At 34.5% G+C, this 19,583-nt stretch overlaps 1 protein-coding gene across 3 annotated transcripts in view; it reads left to right on the forward strand.

The window, feature by feature from the left end:
- The window catches only part of ced-6 (PTB domain-containing adapter protein ced-6), a 30,323-nt gene that overhangs the window by 975 nt on the left and 9,765 nt on the right, over window positions 1–19,583 (forward strand). The window contains exon 1 of one of the 3 annotated variants that reach the window (XM_017632270.1): window positions 3,577–3,684. The exons of 1 other annotated variant lie outside the window; for it this stretch is intronic. The gene's annotated coding sequence lies outside the window, so the exon portion shown is untranslated. Of the gene's footprint in view, window positions 1–3,576; window positions 3,856–19,583 lie in introns of those variants that run through there. One more of the 3 variants, XM_017632263.1, reaches the window with a different exon arrangement.

Consider the following 19,583-nt stretch of genomic DNA (forward strand, 5'->3'; position numbering starts at 1 on the left):
TCACAAAAGTGGCTAGCAATAACAAGAAAGCAACAACAATAATATACGTTATATTTGTGGTTAAAACACCTAGTACAATAAGGTATGTGCATTCACATGTATACATTAGGGTGCATCACAAAAAAAAATGCTGCTTTACACCGGAATTATAAAATGTATTATATTTTAACAGCCAATTTCACGAATTTCTTAAATTTTATATTCAAATTGACGGAAACTAACAAAGATTTCCATTTACATACACTCTGTTGAAAGCTGAAAGACTTTTGTCAAAATTTTTCGAAAACGTATTAAGATTTACGTGAGCTGGACCGGTTTCGAAATGATTTCAAAAAATGCGTTGAAAAAATTCTTAAACATTTTTATGCAGACCCATTTTTAAACAAATTTTTTTTATTAAAAAAAGCGGAGGTGTGTTTATATCGATCTACCTCACGTAAATCTTAATATTTTTCTGAAATGTAAGATACTTTATAATTCCGATGAAAAACAGTACCGATATTTTCTTTTGGATGGAAAGTGATTCACCCTAATATATACATATGTATGTATGTACACAGATACCTATATTTGCAATATTGTAAATAAAACCAGCAGCAATAACAACAAAAAACAAGCGAGTACAAATTAAAAGTAACAGTAAACGATATTTGATATTTAATTTGCAAATTTTTGCCTTCCGTTGCCGCTGTGCAAATGAAAGTGTTTAGCGTAGTTATAAAAGCCTATCTATGTGTGTGTATGTGCATATGTACATATCTCAAATACTTACCTATGTACGTAGAAAGCTTTTTATTAAACAATTAATTGCGCAAAATTTTCATTTTACACTACGGACTATTTTGATGCTGAAATCATCCTCATCACCGTTGTTGAAAACCTTCTTATTTTGCTATTTTAGTAAAGAGAAAATCACAATGATGGCGTCGCTGCTGAGTGCAAAACGCAAAGGAGCGCGTTGCCAGATGGCGAAAAAGTGAGCAAGGCACAGAAAACCACTAGATTTAGGTATTTTGTTTCGATGTTACACTGAAAAAAAAATAAACCATATCGTGTTCGTTTCAAACTAAAAAACATGATTTGGCGTTAAATTTTTATTAGGAAATTTTTTCATTTGAACAAGCTTTCGTTCTTACTTACGTTTCGTACTTCACAGATGCTCTTTCACAATAACAAAAACTAAACAAAAATCAAAAAATCACGGAACGGAAAATAGCACTAAGATGGCACAATGCCGAAACAGGTTTATCTCCAAACAAAACTTGACTAGGGATGTTGCATCAGACTTTAATAGAATCTTGTATCACTTGGAACCCAAGAGCTCAGTTAACTTAACTTAATATATTGACAAACCTGTTATATAAGAAACTGTGTTGGTGATTAGTGAAAACTTAACTTAATGTAAGAGACTTAAGAACCTGTAGATTTTAAACTCTTAAGTTTTGGCTTAACGTCGTAAATACGGGTTTTCCAAATATCTAGACTGTTGCGCCACCTATCGACACAATTATTTTGTGGAGCTATTTCTTTCCATGCCGGCGATATACATACATTCCAAATTTTAACAAAATCGTGTTTTCAAAAAATCTCGACTTCTGCGCCACCTAGCGAATTAATTAATCTTTTTTAGCTCATCGGGAAGTTCCGCCCTGCTTTAGAAAGGTGCTTCCCATGATGGTTTCTCACTTAGAGATAGTATTCTTCTTCCTCGTAAAACATATCACATCATTCGTTTGTGCTTCTTGATAACTGGCGGCAATTAAAAATATTACATTATGCCAGGCTTTGTCTACCTGGTCTTTCCCGCGCATAAACACTGGAAGTGTGTCTTAACATGATCGATTTGGTCTCTTGTTTTTCGATGCGGACATAGATACCTAGCTTTTAAAATGCTTTTGTGCTGTATTTCGCTATGGAAGCCGAATTTTCCGACTGTTGGATCAAAGGTACTTGCTTTCCCCGCTCTGGTATTACCGTCATCAAGTTTCACGTCAATAGGTATCATTTTGGATCCTTAAACCTCCTTATCTATGTGAAGTTGATGAATTGGGGCAATCGCCCTATCTTTATCTCCGCTAGATCACTCAGTTCCCAAAGATTTCAAGACCCATGAACCTTCTCCAAAGTTACTGAGATTCGCATAGTAAATACCTTACGTATTGCAGCTCTTTCGCGTTTTTCTAGGGCCTGAAGGAGTCATATTCAGCTGTCCCATGACCAAATAAAATTCCTCGCCACTCAGCGTTACGAGTTCTTTTGATAACTTTCAAGCCATATTCTGCTCCCTTGAATTTTTTCGTGGCGCTCTTCCGAGCAAGCTCGCCCGCCATCTCAATGCCTGTTATCTCCCAGCACCTATGTATCAGGTAAACCAAAAACTATTTTGCCATCCCGTTAAGTTTTCAAATTAATTATGATAAAGCTTAACGCTTTTAGAGCTGCCTGACTTTCTGAGAGAATGTAAATTATACTATGTGCGGCACTCAGCAGCATACATTTTAGCCGCAAGTCCGGTAGGCGGAATGACTTTTGAAGTTCAAGTTATATATCCTTGTTCTCCAATTAATATCCGTCAGTGTAGAATCGAATAAAGTGAGTAGGGCTTCCTAGTATGGGTTCATTGCTTCTCAATAAAGATTTCTGCTTTATAGCCTCACTCACGAAACGGTCGCTTCAATCGCTGTTTCTGAAAACTCCGAAAAAGCACTTATTTGAAAGATCGATACGTGCCGGGTAAACTGTTCTTTAGAAATATTTTGGCAAAATAGGACCATAGATCTTGCCTAGAATGGTTCTCTCAAAAGGCCCCGAAAGCCTTGTCATCCATGTTTTTGTTCGTCGAGAGAGGGCTCTGCTTTTCAATTGCCTACCGAGCGCAAAGTATTACCTGCTTGAGAGTTACTCGTCGTCTGATTTCCAGGCTGACGTTATGGTTTATGCTTTGAATAATTTATGCCAGTGATAAATTCCCGGATCCGGTTGCTTATTTTCCCCTTTATGCATCTGGTAACGCTATTCATGCAACAAGTGAGCAAACCAAATGATTACAACAATAGTTATTGCTGACTTTTATGTTGTTGTTTTTTCTTTTCAAATATTATTACCGCCGTTGCTTGTGTGTAGAGCTAATACTTAGTTTACTGCTTTTGCTATGATTTGCTATTTCTGATCTGATTTAGCCTTTGTTGTTAGTATTATTATTTTTGTTGTACAAGTACTGGTTTAGTCGATCGGTCGCTTGGTCACTTGAACGTTTGAACGCTTAGTCGATTGGTTGATTGGTGCGTTGGTGCGTTGGGCGGACGGTCGATCGCCGCTTGATTTGCTCATTTGTTGAGCTTGCTTACTTGCTCGCTTACTTGTTTGATCGGCCTGACAGCCGTACTTTTTTTACATGCTTTCATTATATTTTTTACATACACATACTCTGTGCGGATATGCATGTGTGTGGATAATTGTGCATGTATGAGTGCAGGCTTGTGAAAAATTGCGCTCTCGCTGCCAGTGGTGGATTACTTTATGTGGCCACCAAATCAGCATTGGATGCCAAACAGTAATCGGTTGAAGCTCAGCTTGAAAGACGCATATAGTCACTGCCTCTGCTTGGTGTTCGGCGCTTGTTGCCTTTGTCTGGTTCACTTGCAGGTCTACATTGTTGAGTTTTAGTTCGCGGCTAAACGTGTGGTGAGTAAGACGTGTTCATTCGTTCGTTAGTTTGCTCTATTGCCGTCTTGAACCTGTAATTTTGTTGTAATACATGGAGCATTGTGCTGTTTTGTAGACATTAATATTGAATTGTGTGCTAAGCTGTTGTTGTAGCTGCGGGAATCAAATGTCTACGACATAACTTAGGCGGTGAGAGTCGTCGTTAAGGCGAGGTAGAGGGTGGTGTTATTTAGTCAGAGGCAAAAGAGTTTTCTTAAACTCCTCGTTTGCTGCAGAAAAAAGTAGTTTTAGTTCAATTAAAAATAGGCTTTTCCCCGTTTCACCACGAAATTTGTGTACTGCATTAAAAACAGCAACCTTTGACTCAGCTTAAATGACTGCGGACAAATGTGAACAAAAACACCAAAGAGACATTTTGAGTAGAAGCGGCTTTGTGAGACCAAAATTGCAGAATAAAAAATTCAGTATTTTTTTGTAACCGGTGGTGAAGTGATGTGAATTTTCTATAGGTATAAAAGTGTATGCGTGTGACCATAAAAATCTACTATAAACACATATGCATATGAACTTTTGAACAGATCGTCAAGTTCAGCTTCGTTCAGCGCAGCTAGCATTAAAGCCAAATTCCGACTTTTGCTATTTTTATGCTTTTTTTAGTTATTTTTATATTTTTATTTTTCGCAATTGGCTGACCACCTGTTGCTCAATGCATGGCCATACTCAACCATCTGCGAAACTCTATGCGCATGTGTGCAACCAGGCATATGCATACATACAAAACTACACATACATACATATGTACGTACGAATGCATATACATATATGTATATATTTCATCTGTGTATCTGCATATAGCAATTTTTCACTTGCATATCGGCCTACTACTTCAAATTGGCTTCCTAACTGACGAACGAAATGGCTGGCTGGCTACCTGTTGTCAGCCGATCGACAGGCAAATGCCAAGCATTCTTCTTCCTAGCCACCACTTTTCACCTGCATTCGTACACACTAGGGTGGTCCAAAATAGGTAATGTCGGAATGTTAATGCACTCACCCCCTAGGATTGTCTATATCGAAAAAAATGTACCCCTATTTTTTTTTTTAATCGAAAAGAATATATATTTTTATCTATTATTTATATATTAAAAGAACAACTTTTCGTAGTAATGGTATGGACCGGAAAACTCTGCTTATCTCAAGGGGACTTCCAACAACAATATTAAATTGTTTATTTAACAATTTTTTAATACTAAAGATTTTTTATTTATCCCCCCATTGCATTTTCTTGGCGTTTAGGCGGACCTATAAAATAAAGTTACTATGAAATATGGTTAAATAAATAATTTAGTATTATTATTGAGAATCCCCTGAAGAGAGACAAATTTTCCCGATTGAAAAATATTGATTTTCAAGAATTCGATACCATTTCTACGAAAAAAATACAGATATATTTTTTCGGTATAGAACATTCCTAGGGGTGAGAGCATATTCATAATTCCGACATTACTTTTTCAAATGCAATTTGGACCACCCTAATACACACACACTCGCACGCATCTAGTTATACCAAAAACTATGACTATTGTACAACAAAAAAATAACAAAACCAAAAATAATCATTGGAAAGTGCCACTTGGAAGCGAAGAAAGAAAGCAAATAAACAAAAAGAAAAAACTAAGTATTCCAACCGTAGACCGACAAACCCATAGAAAAGTAGGAAAATGAATAAGCAATCACAAATGAAAACTTAAAAAAAAATATGTATTAATAAAATGAAAATAAAAACAGCTGCTGGCTACTCTATCATTACAGCAGCAGCAGCAGCAGCAAAATTTGTTTCGTTGTTGTCGTAACGGCTTTGGCAAATGTGAAGTGATGTATGTACATATGTACATAGTTGGAAGACGGCAAGAGCGGCCAATGTTAACCTGAAAATCCTGTTACCACTAATTGAGTGGCCCAGCTTCCGCTCGTAGCTATTGCTGTGTGACGATTTATTAAAAAATATTGGGCACTCACATTGCAAGCCCACACAGAAACATACATACGTCCTTACAGACATACATACATATTTAAGCTTGTGTGAGTGTTTGCGTGCCGATTATAGTTTTATGAATGCATTTTTCTAGAACTATTTTAACGATCTTTAGCTTTGTGACCTCTTCAAATTCATTGAGGGGCAACTCGAAATGTTTTCATCTTTTATTGGCGTACTTAACTAGTTATTTTTCTTTTGTGGACAAAGTTTATTTTGAGTTGGCCGCCAATCCTTCTTTTATGTTGTGTAGTGTTCATAACGATAACTGTTAATTGTGACTCATAAGCACATAATTTTTCTTTGTTGCATTTTTACTGTGTTCTTTATGGAACACTCGGAGATACGGAGTTGCAAGCCGGTTTACGGTATAAATGTGCTTCGCGGCAAAGGTGGGACATTCGCAAAGGCAGCGGATGATCATTCCTTACTGTACGCAAGATCGAAGCAATGACATTGGATGCTGTAAGGTAGACACATTTTAAACTCGTGTTCACCATTAGAGCCGCGGACCGTAATAATTTCTGTTATTCTATATAGTATTTATGTATTTAACAAGTCTACACATTTTTTTCTTCAAGGCAACTTCGAAAAACAAATTTGGCCGAACGTAGGGGTCTCCCTTTCACATTTTTCGGTGACACCTACGTTAATAATAATAAACTCTTTTTTTTAATGGTTTAAGGCTTTTGCCTGGCTTGAATTTACTAGTATTATGGTGGTTCGTTAGGGGGTAAGAACTGATGGCTAAGTATTAGAACGGGATGAACTTTGGAACAAAACTAATTGTCTCCTGGAGCCAAGAATATTAAATTAATAGCCTCTTTCCCTAACAATCCGGACCGGATCCGGTAATTAGGGAATAATCGAAAAGTTGGCTCTCAAAAATGAAACATAATGCAGAAGTACGGGAACGCAAAAAACCATATTTCGTGCCCACAATCTGAGAAACAGCTGATTCGCGTTGTTTTTGTTTTTGCCACTTAAACGCAAACTCTTGGAAATTACATTTTTGTTTCACAAATTTGATTTTAAGTATATGAAGATTGAAAATACATTCACTATTCCTTAAAAGCACGAAGTAAATGCAGGCAACATGTAAACACAAAACAGCTGGTATGCACTTTGACTCTTTCTTTCGGGCAGGAAGAAGAAGACACTTAGGATCCAATACGTTCCAATTTTCGCTCTCTATTACCCATTTTGTTGAGTACGGAAATGATTTCTGGGCTAGTTTGGACACCCGCGGGATCTCGCGTTGCGTACGGGAACGAACCTAATATATCATGTGACGAAAAATTAAAAAAAAGCGATTGGTGATTACAGCACCAAAAGTCCTGCTTGGCTGTCTGAGAAAATATCTGCTTTTTGAGTCCTTAATAGGTTCTTTGCAATGCTCAACAGGCCCTCTCAATCTCCAGAACTTTCGCTTGAAAGATGTTAGCAAAGTTAGGTATTAGGAACGAAGAGAGAAAGAGAGAGAGAGACATAACCACAGCGCCTTCCATTTTTTACCCATCAACGTAGACTACAGAATTCTCCGCGACTTGCCTGTCTGTATTACATTTACAACCCGCTTAGAAACTTCCCCTGAAAGTTTTTTTTTTAATCTAGCGTAAGAGGTACATACATATGCAGTCTTATTGTTTTCCTCATTCTAAAAGCCTTCCAGTTTCCGAGTTACTTCGTCCTCCAAGAGCCTAATTCTTTGATACTGATTATAGAGTTCTTTGCTATTTCGTGTAATTGGACATTATTGCCTTGTTGATTGCTGCTTACTTTTAAGATATTGTATTGCTTATCCGATATTGACCATCATAATAACGCGCCATAATTTATTATTAATCGGCTATATGAATAAGCTCTTTCTGTGCGTCTCTCGATTTGTGTCTTCCTGCTCGTTTGGTTGTATAACAAAACACCCAGATACTTCGCTTCTGAAAGGACAGAACTTGTCTTAAACAAATGTCAGCCTTTGTCATGAAGTGGTTAAGAATTCCGTCATTTCCTTCATAGCAAAACCCGCACCAAGCAAAACATCGAAGTTGGCAGGTACTTTATTGACCAGCGCTGAATAATGCATTTCCGGCTAGTAAGGCATAGCGCCTGTTTCCAAGCCGCAAGTTGCATAATTAGGACTACCTCTGTTGAGCGAGAATCACGCATAAGGACGCTCCGAAAAGAGTCCCAAAGGGGCATATCCGTCGCAGAAAAGTACCTTCTAAATATATACATATAAAAAATTGTGCCTGTAGGGTTCCTGAAATGATTGATTTCGGCGTTTTAGAAAGCTCACTCAGATAATCCGCAAAGACTCCGTGCGGACTCTTCTAGTTATTCGCCTATGAATTTTTGAAAAAGACTCCTTAAATCATCCAAAGATAACCCATACGGAGTGTTTGGGAGTGCTCCGATAATAGACCGAAGAGTAGAATTTACGGTTTCTCAAATTGGTCCGAATTTTATTTCTATAAAAAGCATTAAATTTAAAGTATGGTTTTACATATTTTTCAGTACAAAAACAATAAATAATTAAAGGAATAAGAAAACTATATCTTACCCTTGAGGTTTGGAACCCCTTTGCGCTTGCTCTATTAAACTCTTTGTCAGAAACAGGAAACTTTCTATTCGGAGGAGCGCCTAAACTGCAAACTACCTTTCACAATAATATCTGTAAGGAAACTGGAAAAATTAGAACAACCGTTTCTTTTTTTAGAGAGAATAATAAAAATAAGTATCTATCAAAAATAAAAAATCAAGAAATCTTCAGATTACCAATTTTCGAACCTTATTTGACTGCCAAAAAGTCATGGGGAAAACCTGTCCCACAATATGAGAGGAAGTACTAGTCTAGCAGCGCTTTCAAAAAAGCAGCAGTACAATTTTGTCTTTGTTTTTGCTTTTTTTTTAACTCCAAAAATAACTTTTATTTTCAGTTTGTTTTGTGTACTCTGCCAAGCCTTTGTTTGCCACCGCAATTTCTATTCAATAAATTATCTAAATAAGTAGGAAGTTAAAAACACTAAATCGAGACACAGAGGCGCTGTAATCTTTTTTATTGCTCTATTCATTTCAGCTACTGTTGTTGTTGTTGTAATTTGTTATACACAAAATCAATCAATCTATAGCAAAAACACTATGTGAATATTAAAGAAGATTTTGAGGCGGCCAGCAGCAAGCGATAGCTGACTTAGCGAAACTTTTGAGCCAAAACATTAGCAACAACAACATTGGTATCAAAAGCTACAGCAACTACAAGTCAGCCAAGTACAAACGGCAATGAAACAATGACTTCCGCAATCAAAGCGTAATTGTGCGCCATTATCGCGCACCCGCTTATCGTCGGACAGTCGCACAGTGGGTGCTCAAAAGGGTCTACAGCCCAAAAATTGTTGACGAATTTTCAATTTTTTTTTTTTTGATTCAAAGATAATTACATTTTAAAGAGGTTTAAACAGTTAATTTTTTGTTAGAGTTAACGGTTTTTATGAAAGAAAAAAAGCTGACCATAAAAATTTCTTATATCTGAAGAATTCGTTAACCGATCAAAACCAGCTGTATATCAAATGAAAGGAAATTTAATTTTCTGTGTTTTGTTGATAATTCATTTTTCTTTAAAATTACACGTTTTCGCAATATGTATTTACGAAGACGACAAATTTTTTTCCTGTTAAATGGGAAAATTTTCCATTTATGCGATGTGGAAACTTATAAGTAATTCGATAAAAACAATAAGCAATCAGAAAGTTTTATTTGCATTTTTAGTCAGTGACGGCTTTTTGAATTTTATAACTTGCCTTTCTATATGTACATATTTAGTTGTTTACACTGCCGTAGAAAAGTATTGGCACAGAGAATTTTTTACAATATATGCAACAAATTTTATTTTAGTTTTTTCCACAAATTTTTTATGCAACAAAAGATATAAAAATATAATTTTTAAACTTTGTGCAAAACTCAGGAAACTTTAATAAATCTTCATACAAATTTTAACTTTTTAACTAAAACTTTCAGAATGTTTTTGAGTGTGTAGTTTTGTAGCCCAATATTTTTTATAATAGAGTGCACGGTTTAAGTAGCTTGGACTTAACGTTAATTTTGACAATTTTTTTACGCAGTTTCTTCCATACAAAAAAAAAATGAAAATTTTTATCGAAAAAATGGGAAACACCTTCAACGAAAAAATTCTGCAAAATGATGTATGGATTTACTAAAGGTATAAGAAATTTAAGAATTAACGCCTTGATGTCAAGCAAAAAAATTTCGTCTGTAAACTATGAACTATAAAATCAAAATAAATTTAAAAAGTACTTTCTTAAACCTCTTAAGAATTTACATAATCATCTTTCAACTAAACAAATTTTTAAATCCATAAAAAATTTTGGGCTGTAGACTTTTGCACCACTGTGAGTCGGTGCGCTAGCCTGTAAGCGCGTGCGTCTGCGCCTGTGCCTATTCAAGACGCTGTGTGGCGATATGGCAAAGTGGCGAGTGAGTTATCACTTGTCTATGGAATTAGTGGATACATAACTGCTTCCTTCTGTATAGTTAGTATAAAATGTATGAGCGCAATGTATGTACATATGTATGTACATAAGTGTATTTAGAAATCTAGCTTTGGTTTATTTGCGCATGTGCAAACGTTTAACAAAGTAAACACTTTGAATTTTTAGTGTTCGTACATTTTAAGTGCATGTCCATGCAGGGTGCACACTTTTGATTTCTTTTTGAATGTCCAAAAAGTGGTCAGACAGGTATGTAGCTAATATTTAGGTATGTGAATACATGTGTGCGTGTGTTGATTTTTTTTCTTTTTTTCTATAACAAACCGAAAAATCATTAATGCTACGAGTATGATTCAGTATTTTTAATTTCTCTTCCTCCTCTCACCGTGCGTTTTGTTTTTGGCATTGGTTTTTTTTTTGTTTTGTATTGTTTCACACATTTCGCAACAACCATTCTTTTTCACAACCAGTCGCCTTTTATGTGAACTTTGCTTTCGATTTAAAAACACTTTCAAACACTTGCCTTTTACTGCCGCCGTTATTAGCTGGCGTTGTTATTGTATCTATTTTTGCCGTTGCTTTCATTGACTTAATAATTTACGGCCATTTCCATTGCTGGAAAGTGATATTAAGTAATTAACAAGTAATTTTGAAGCAAAAAACAAAACCGACTTCAATTCTCATATAAAAATTTAGGAGTACCGTTAATTTTTTCATGAGGCAATGAACTGATCTAAACGAGATTAGTATGGTACCACCTCTGAGATACTACCTTTCCGATGCAAAAATAATTATCGAAATCGGTTGACGTGGTCAAAAGTTATGCGGTAACATACTACATAAAAAAAATATATTCTGACGAACTGATAACCTCCTCCTTTTTTGGAAGTCGGTTGAAAACAGCAGGCGCACAGACGCACAAATACCCACTGTTGCTGCAAATAATTGCATTACCCTTTGACTCCTTTGAGACACTCACTCCTCATGCTCTCGATTTGAGTGACACCAAATTAACCTCTTTCTTGCCCATTCGCTTGACAGCCTGGCATTTCCTTTTTCATTCCCATGAGTGTTTTAATCGCTTGCAAATGCATTTTTACATACAGATATGTAAATCAGTTATCAGTGATTGTTTCTTGTGAATTTGTTTGCTTGTGTAATTCCTTTGTTTCCGTCTTGATTCTTTTGTTTGCCATTTCATGACACAGCATTGATAAGAGTCGTTTAACGAGATGTTAATAAACCATGGCAATTGGCGATTTTACTATACATATATACTTACGTATGTATATATGCATTTGATTAATGGTCAATGACTCCTTTGTGAGCAAATCATTTACGAAAATACATACATATTTATGTATAAATATTTGGGTCGTTCACACTTGCCTGGTTATCAGGTTATCTGTAGTGTATGTTCTTGTTGTAAACTGAATAAAAAATATGCCCCCATAAGCAGATAACCAGGCAAGCGTGAACAACCCAATTACTTTTTTTTTTTTTTGTAATCTAACTAAATATGTCCAGAGATCTCTTACGAAAAGCCTTGATTCAGAAAAAGCGACACTGTGGCCTGAAAGATTTTTTGTATCTACAGCTTTGGGCGATCAGCCCGTGTGATGGGAATGTACACCTCTATCAATGTTTCCGCTCAGAAATATATTTTGACTACCTAAAATTCATACCAAAAGTGTTCAAAATCTACCAAAAGAGGGCAGTTTCTTATCTTAATCGTTACTCGGAATCCACACAATGGTATTTTTAGTCATTGTGAACCAAAAAGAGTTTATTCAGAAATTTGGCTGGCCACCTGGAATATATCGATAACCGAGACCATCCCTTTGCTTTCGGGCACAGCCAATTGTTATGCGACTATATGTCGGGACCCTCTATGGATTACTATTCTCCTAGACGGTTAGAATATGAAAAAAAGCCTTGCTATAAAAACACCAAAGTACCAAACCGATTTTGTAGGTATAGTCAGTATCGATATAAGTATAAACCAAACCGATTTTGTAGGCGAAGCGTGCGCGAAAGGGGATGTAAGAATATATAAGTATCTAATTTGAAAACAATTTTGCATTTTCTAATTCCGTAATCGAGATTATTTTCATAAAGTAGAGGGAGTTTTTTTAATTATTATTATTATTTTTTGTTTAGTTTATATATACAAACCACTGCATGAATTTCCGTTAACATGTTTTAGCTGATAAACAAGGTCAGCTTCAGAATTCATGCTAATGGGGCTTCTGATAACAAAGAAATTCGCATTTCCTTGAAGCGTAAATACTTTTGTTTGTCAAATTAAAACAACAACTGATAAGCATTGGGTGAGTCACTGAGTCCAAGCTAAATTGAGAAGGAAGAGCAAAATAATTATAAGAAATTTTTCAAAAAAAAATAAAAATACTTGCGCGTATCGCTGGAAAATTCACTTTTGCATGAAAATATGTATAAATACCTCCTAGAGATTGCTTATAAGTGTAAATATGTAGTTATATTAAATATTTTGCAAATTTTTTATTGCAAAAAGCTGCTTGCAAAGAAAAAAATATTGACGAAAATATTCCCAGAAGTGATATTAACTATCATTGACGCTCAGATGACGGTATTGGAATTCACACATATGTATGTATATCCATATGCCAATATAGAGTGTGTACATTAGACTGGTTCATAAAACTACTTTTTCAAAGTCCTTGAGAAATATTTTCGGGATATCGAAAAAAGACGCCTGAACTTAATTTTAAGATTTTCAATATATAACACAGGAAACAATTTTTCAATTTTCAAATTTTGTAACTGCTGTAATATATTTGTAAAGGCAATTGAAAGCTGTAAAAAGAAGTCTCTTATGATTTTTCTATAAATAGACCCCTCCAAAATGGATTCAAGGTTAAAGTCGAACATATAGAAAATTTAACGTTTGTCTTTTTTTCGATTTCCAGAAAAATTTTACAACTTTTTACAACATATGTATTAGGGCTATGCGAACAAGTTGGTTAATCAGTTGTTCGGTTAATCAATTACACGAGTAATCAAAATTTTGATTACTCAAATGATTAATCGAGTTAATTAAAATATGATTACTCAAAAAATTAATTATGCTCGTTAACAGAGTTTGCTTTGGAAAATGCTAAACTTCTTTTTAACAAAGTTCCAAATAGCTAAGATTTACTTTTGATTTTTGGAAATTTTTTTCTTGTAGTTAGGTGTCGTCATTTTCTTCCATACGATAAAAAAACACACTTTTTAACAATGCTTAACATAAAAATTTAATAATTTAAAAATTAATTTTGGAGCAGTGAATTTTTGCAGAAATCATAAGACATTTTAATTAAATTCTAATTTAAAAGATTTTTTTTCTTGTTTATATCTTTTAAAAGGAGTCTTGTTTCACTGTCTCGAAAATATTTTACTAGGGATTTTGAAAATAAAATCTATTTTTTTAACCAGTCTAGTGCACATACATATGTACATACATGCATACATGCATACATACATATATTTGCATTATTGATTGTATGTAAGCAATTTGCTTTATTGGGTATTAGCTTTTCTAATTAATATTTTCTCCCTCCTCTTTTGAATGCATAAAGTATTAGTTACGCTTGTTAATATTCCAAATTGAATTGTTTCTAAATATAGTTTGGTATTTGTTTTTATTTTTATTTTTTTTTCTACTCGCTTGCAATGCTAATATCGTAAGTTTATATGCAAAGCTGTGTGCAGCTAATGCCGAGCCAATGCTAATGCTAATGACTGCCTTAGTTGCTTGTTGCATCTTTTCATTGATATGCGCTGCCTGGGAAAGTGGCTTCCTAATAGACTGCTGCGCATTCGTATTGTGTTCGAGCACAAATTTAATCTAATCAAAGTGAATGAAAACGTGCCGTGCAGTAAGCAGCTCCAATTCAGATATTTTAAGTAATGCTAGTTAGGATACACATGCATACATTTATACATATGTACACGGAGAATGCGCAGATGAGGCAAAATATTAATTTTTTTATATCAGCACAGAATGCATGCACTATGTACAGCTAACTGTTAAAAAAGTTAAATAAATTCCATTGCCTACACGGTAAATATTTACATATATACTTATCAATGTATGTACATATATATATATATATATATATATATGTAGGTATATAGGTTCATTCATGCTCAGCAAACTTAGCTTATCTACCCAACCACCCACACCCGTAGACACCAAGTACATATGTATATGCACATATGTATGTACATTATGGTGGCCCAAAAATACATAGGAAAATCAACTTTTTCGATTTTTCCTGCTGCTGATGGGTGGCAATCATATTTAAAACATGTTAGTCCAAAGCTTATGCGTACACTTTTTGTGTGATGCCCCTATTATTATGGTATTAAATAAGCTTAAATTTTTAATAATAATTGTTTTATTTTTCTTAAAAAGGTGGCAACCCCGTTAAAAAATATTAACGCTTTTAGTTTTGGAGAAGAAACTTAATTTTTTATTGCCTTTTAAATAATTTTAAATATTCAAATATCTGGCAAATCAATTTTTAAAAATTGTATACCACAAACCTGCAGAAAACGTCAATGATGTGTTCGTGCGTGACGTGGTTATGAAAACTTAAAATAACAAATTTTTGTATACAACAGATATGATTATCGCTTATTAAAACGCACTCAGTAAAATTTTTAGAAAATAGTCTTATTCAATCAATAAATATTAATTTTTAACGATTTTATAGCAATTTTACAAAAAAATTCATTTTCCCCATGTAAAATACATGGGAAACTTCAAAGCTCCAGCGACACGGGTAAATATTAATCGATTTCAAAACAAAAAAATACGTGTCTCCTTATTTTTGATACTCTTCAGATCTAGGGTGACGGCTGGAGGAAAAAAAATTGGGCCACCCTAATGTACATATGTATGTACCGGAAGTAATACCAGTGGATTGGCAATAGGCAAGCAGGGAGTATTATTTTCCGCTGGAAGATTATTTAGTGATATACGAGTGTAAACAATGGCTTCTCCATTTTATCATGAACAAGATTTAATTTGTTTTTTATATCACAGTTAATATATGTACATAGAATAGATAAGCAATTCTGGTATAAATATTATTTTATGAAGTCTACTTAAGCTGGCGGATAATATTTAGTTAGTCGCTTGCAGCAAACTTACTGAACATTTCATGAGTCAGTGAATATAAACAATAAGTGGTGCTAAAAACTAAAATGTTGCAAGATCTTTTTAAATGACTAAAAGACCGTACTAAAAAACTTTTTTTTTTACACACGAGTCTCCCAAGAATTTTTACACAGCAACTTTTAATTCAATGCTCGTCAAAAATCATTAAACTTTTGCTAAGGAAGTATATTCGTATATCGATTCGAAGGCAACTTCTTCCGAACGTGGGGGTCGTCTTTTGTAATTTTTCGTCATAGCTTCGGCATTTACAGTAGAGTCCTAAAGTATGATAAATCGATGTTCTTGCCTCGGGAAGACAATTTTTCTTGTTCAAATGTTCAATGGCATCAAGTACCCCGTTCTAGTACTTAACCACCATATCTCATTTCTTATCACTTTTACTAAGAAATTAGTATTAGCTTGGAGTAAATTTGCATGCTAATTACTGAAATATCGGAGTTTTCGTATTTCTGAAATTTACCCTTATGTGGGCGTAATTTTAAACCGATTTCAAAAATGTTCAATATGTTTGTTAGTCGCACTCTAAGTGACCGAGTTTGGTGGAGGTTGGAGAAGCGGTTACTGTGTTACAGCAATTCTTCATAAGTAGGCGGTGCAACGCCCATTTTCCGCAAATTTTATATTTGTCTCATTTTGTGCAAAAATTCTATTCCAACTTTCAACAATTTGGAGATACATATCGTAGTTTTTGCATTTTTCGAAAATATCGTTTTATGGGAGGAGGGGCGCGGGTACCGTCCATTTCAGATACCAACCTACTTTGCATAAATGGCAACCTTCACGGACAGATAGACGGACATGGCTCAATCGTCTCTCTATTAATTCGGAGCATTTTCCTATGTATACGAGTATACATACATATATTTATATCTATACACCCGTTATACAAACAAAGTTATAATAGCCGGTGCACAATGGCGCTCGGGTATAAAAATCCCAAAAGGAGTAGTCTGGGCAAAGGGGTATCCATTACTCTTAATTTTTTCAAACCTTTAAATTATCCATATGACTAATTTTTTTTTGGAAAATCTTGGTTTTAAATTAATTTTATAGTTTCCGAATGATTTAAGAGAATAATGATACAAATTAGATATTTTGTAATGTTTTTGCTGCTTGTAATATTTAGAGGCATACAGATCTTAATAGTAAAAAGAAATGCCTAAAATAAATATTTTATACATAATCACTTTTGAATCAGTTATCCTTTAATTATCTCAAATTTAGCTATGTAATCTTTTGAGCACAATTTGTGATCTTTAATTACTTCATCATAATTGCATGATGCAACAAACGTAAGCAATAACGTAAGCCTACAGCTGTGCATTTTGTTTTATTTTCTTGTTTTTTTTTTTTGTAAAGGCATTGTCGTTTTTGGTGCTCGCGCAAATTCCTTATTTATTTAGCAACTATTTCTCATTGCTTTTATTTTATTTTTCTAAACAAAGAACGCATTACAAAAATGTACTGAAAATAATCAACAATCTACTACGTAGTTAGAAATCAGATCAAGTTATTTGGGTGTCAATCGACGGCTATGACGGCGGTGAATGCCTTCTTAATGTGTGATCATGTTTTGTTTTTTTTTTTTGTTTTTTATTATTTTCTATTATGGCTACTTATTATACATACATACCAGTTTTGAAATCAGAAATTAATCGAATAAGATGCGAAAAAAAAACAAATAAAAGTAGATTCTAATACGCAAATGGGAGCGTCAAATGCGCAAAATACGCTCGAACGCTGATCGTGACAAGTGATCGCCGCACGTCACTCAATCTCTGGCTGGCTGATGGGGACTTGTCGTCGGATGCTTTCTGGGATTATTGAGTTGTATGTGCATATGGAACTATATATGAGGCTTACAGACTTGTCTATATACATATGTATGTACGTGAGTATTTAGTTATCCATTTACGTATCAAGATAATGCAAAACCTCGTATGTGAGGTTGCCCAAATTGTACAGTAGATACTAAAAACTAGTGTTGGAAAGCATCGAGAACTTTTGAATTACGTCGAATGAATTGCTAACATTTTTGGGTATAAAAACTGTACTTGAAAACTGTTTCAACTTCAAATTGAGTACAATCATTTCTGAATACCGGTAAATATAAATAAAACTCAGTACTTTTAAGTATCTATTCGACATTTAATACTGAGTACTTTGAAACGATCCTGAGTGCATGTATAAAAATGCTTTTATGAGTACTAAGAACTTTCGAGTTCTCTTTTAAGTTCTGAGTAGTTTCGAGTTCTTTTGTGAGTAATGAGTACTATAGAGAACTCAGTATCGATACTTTTAAAAATCGGGTGCCGTCGTTCCTTTTCAGAATCGAGTTCTAAGTACTTTTATTATCGATACTGTCCAACACTACTAGAAACTGTCTTATTTCAAAACAATGCTCTCTTTTATAAAGCAATCCGATTTCAGGCTAGTTTTATAAATTATATTATTGATGCCAGAAGCTTCCGGTGAGCAAATCTCATTTTCACAAATGTCAGTTGCGAGGTTTTTCAGAACCACAATATGCTTATGATTTCAGTTAGACTGGTCGTAGATGCCTCTTTTTTGCTTTGGGCCCAAACCGGAGCTGCACAAAGCAGTATTGACTTCACAACTGTGGAGATTAGACGCCTCTTATTGCCCTGTGGTCCATCGGGTGAATTCACGTGAGCACACCATATATGTACATTAGGTTGCATCACCAAAGACAGTGGCGGTATTTTCCACCGGAATTATAAATTTAATATAATTGATATATAAGACCTCCGCCAAAAATATTTCGGAAAAATATTAAGATTCACATGAGCTATACCGATTAGAAAATACCTCCAAAAATCGCATTGTTTTGATTCCGTTGATACAATTTTTTGAACATTTTTATGCAGACCTTTTAAGGTTAAAACTCTTCTAACGTCTGAGGTTATTTTTTATAAAAAATGTTTTTAAAATCTATTTTGATTTATAAACACACGATTTTTGGTGTTATTGTCAAGCTCACGTAAATCTTAATATTTTTGAGAAATATTTTGGCGGAAGTATTAAAATATAACGCATTTTATTATGATAAAAACATAGAAAGGAGGAACCGTTCTCTCAATTGGTCGGCCTTAATTTTTTTGAAGTTTGCCAGCATTTTAAAATGTTATAAAACTTAAAATTAAATTGTTTAAATTTTTTTTTTTATTAGAAATGAGACTGTGTGTGTCAGTTTGCGAGTAAATTTTAAAATTAAAATGCTTGAAAACGTCAAAAATACTAAAAGTGTTTCTCAGCGATTCTACCTTCCTATATTTTTATCATGCATTTCATAATTCCGCTGGCAAAACAATACCGACTTTTTTTTTTTTGAATGGAGAGTGATGCACCCTAATGTGTAGATATATAGAGGTACGTGCAAATTTTATGCACTTGCATATTTTCGTTTGAGAATTGAAGCCGCAATTAGAATCACGATGCAAAGGCTGCATATTGCTTAAGCATTCAAGCTTAGAATTTCAGCAATTCGTCTGGTGGTTCGCGAGTTAATTAGTTGGCTTGTATTATGGTATGCACGGCTGTGCTGCGCTGAGATGAGCTGCGTTTTGCTGTGTTCAAACGAACAACACTCCATCACTTCTCACTTCGTTTGTGGATGAGTTATAAGATGGCGACTATTGATTGCCAGTAACTAGTACTTATGGACGTGCCTAGTTTTGTAAACGAATCTCCATGCGCTCGGGTGTTTTGCTAGTCAGCGGATTTTCCAATTTCAAAGGCACGAAGAAAACAAAATGCCTTCCAAAGCGCTTATTACAAGCAAAACAAATAAAATAGGAATTTACTTACATACATACATATGTAGGAGCAACAAAAATTAATTGGCTATTCAGGTGTTGCGGGCGTAAACTACGTTGTCGACACGTTTTACTAATCGCACGGATCATAGGAATCACCTCACTTATACGCTGGTCATGACAATGCTTCAACAACGATTGACACTGAATATATGAATATAAGTACATATACGTATATGTATATGTATTATATGTACTTAGTTATGCACATGCGCCGAGTTCAATAGGCTGCGAGATGCAGCAGAATATCGTCAATATTTTAATTTTTAGTCTTTTTTTTTTAATTTATCTTAATTGTATGCTAATTCGTTTGCATATTTCGAATACTTGCACTT

Source organism: Rhagoletis zephyria, unplaced genomic scaffold (genome assembly GCF_001687245.7).
Source record: "Rhagoletis zephyria isolate East Lansing unplaced genomic scaffold, Rhagoletis_zephyria_1.1 Rzeph_scaffold_00096, whole genome shotgun sequence".
In the NCBI taxonomy this organism is placed as follows: Eukaryota; Metazoa; Arthropoda; class Insecta; order Diptera; family Tephritidae; genus Rhagoletis; species Rhagoletis zephyria.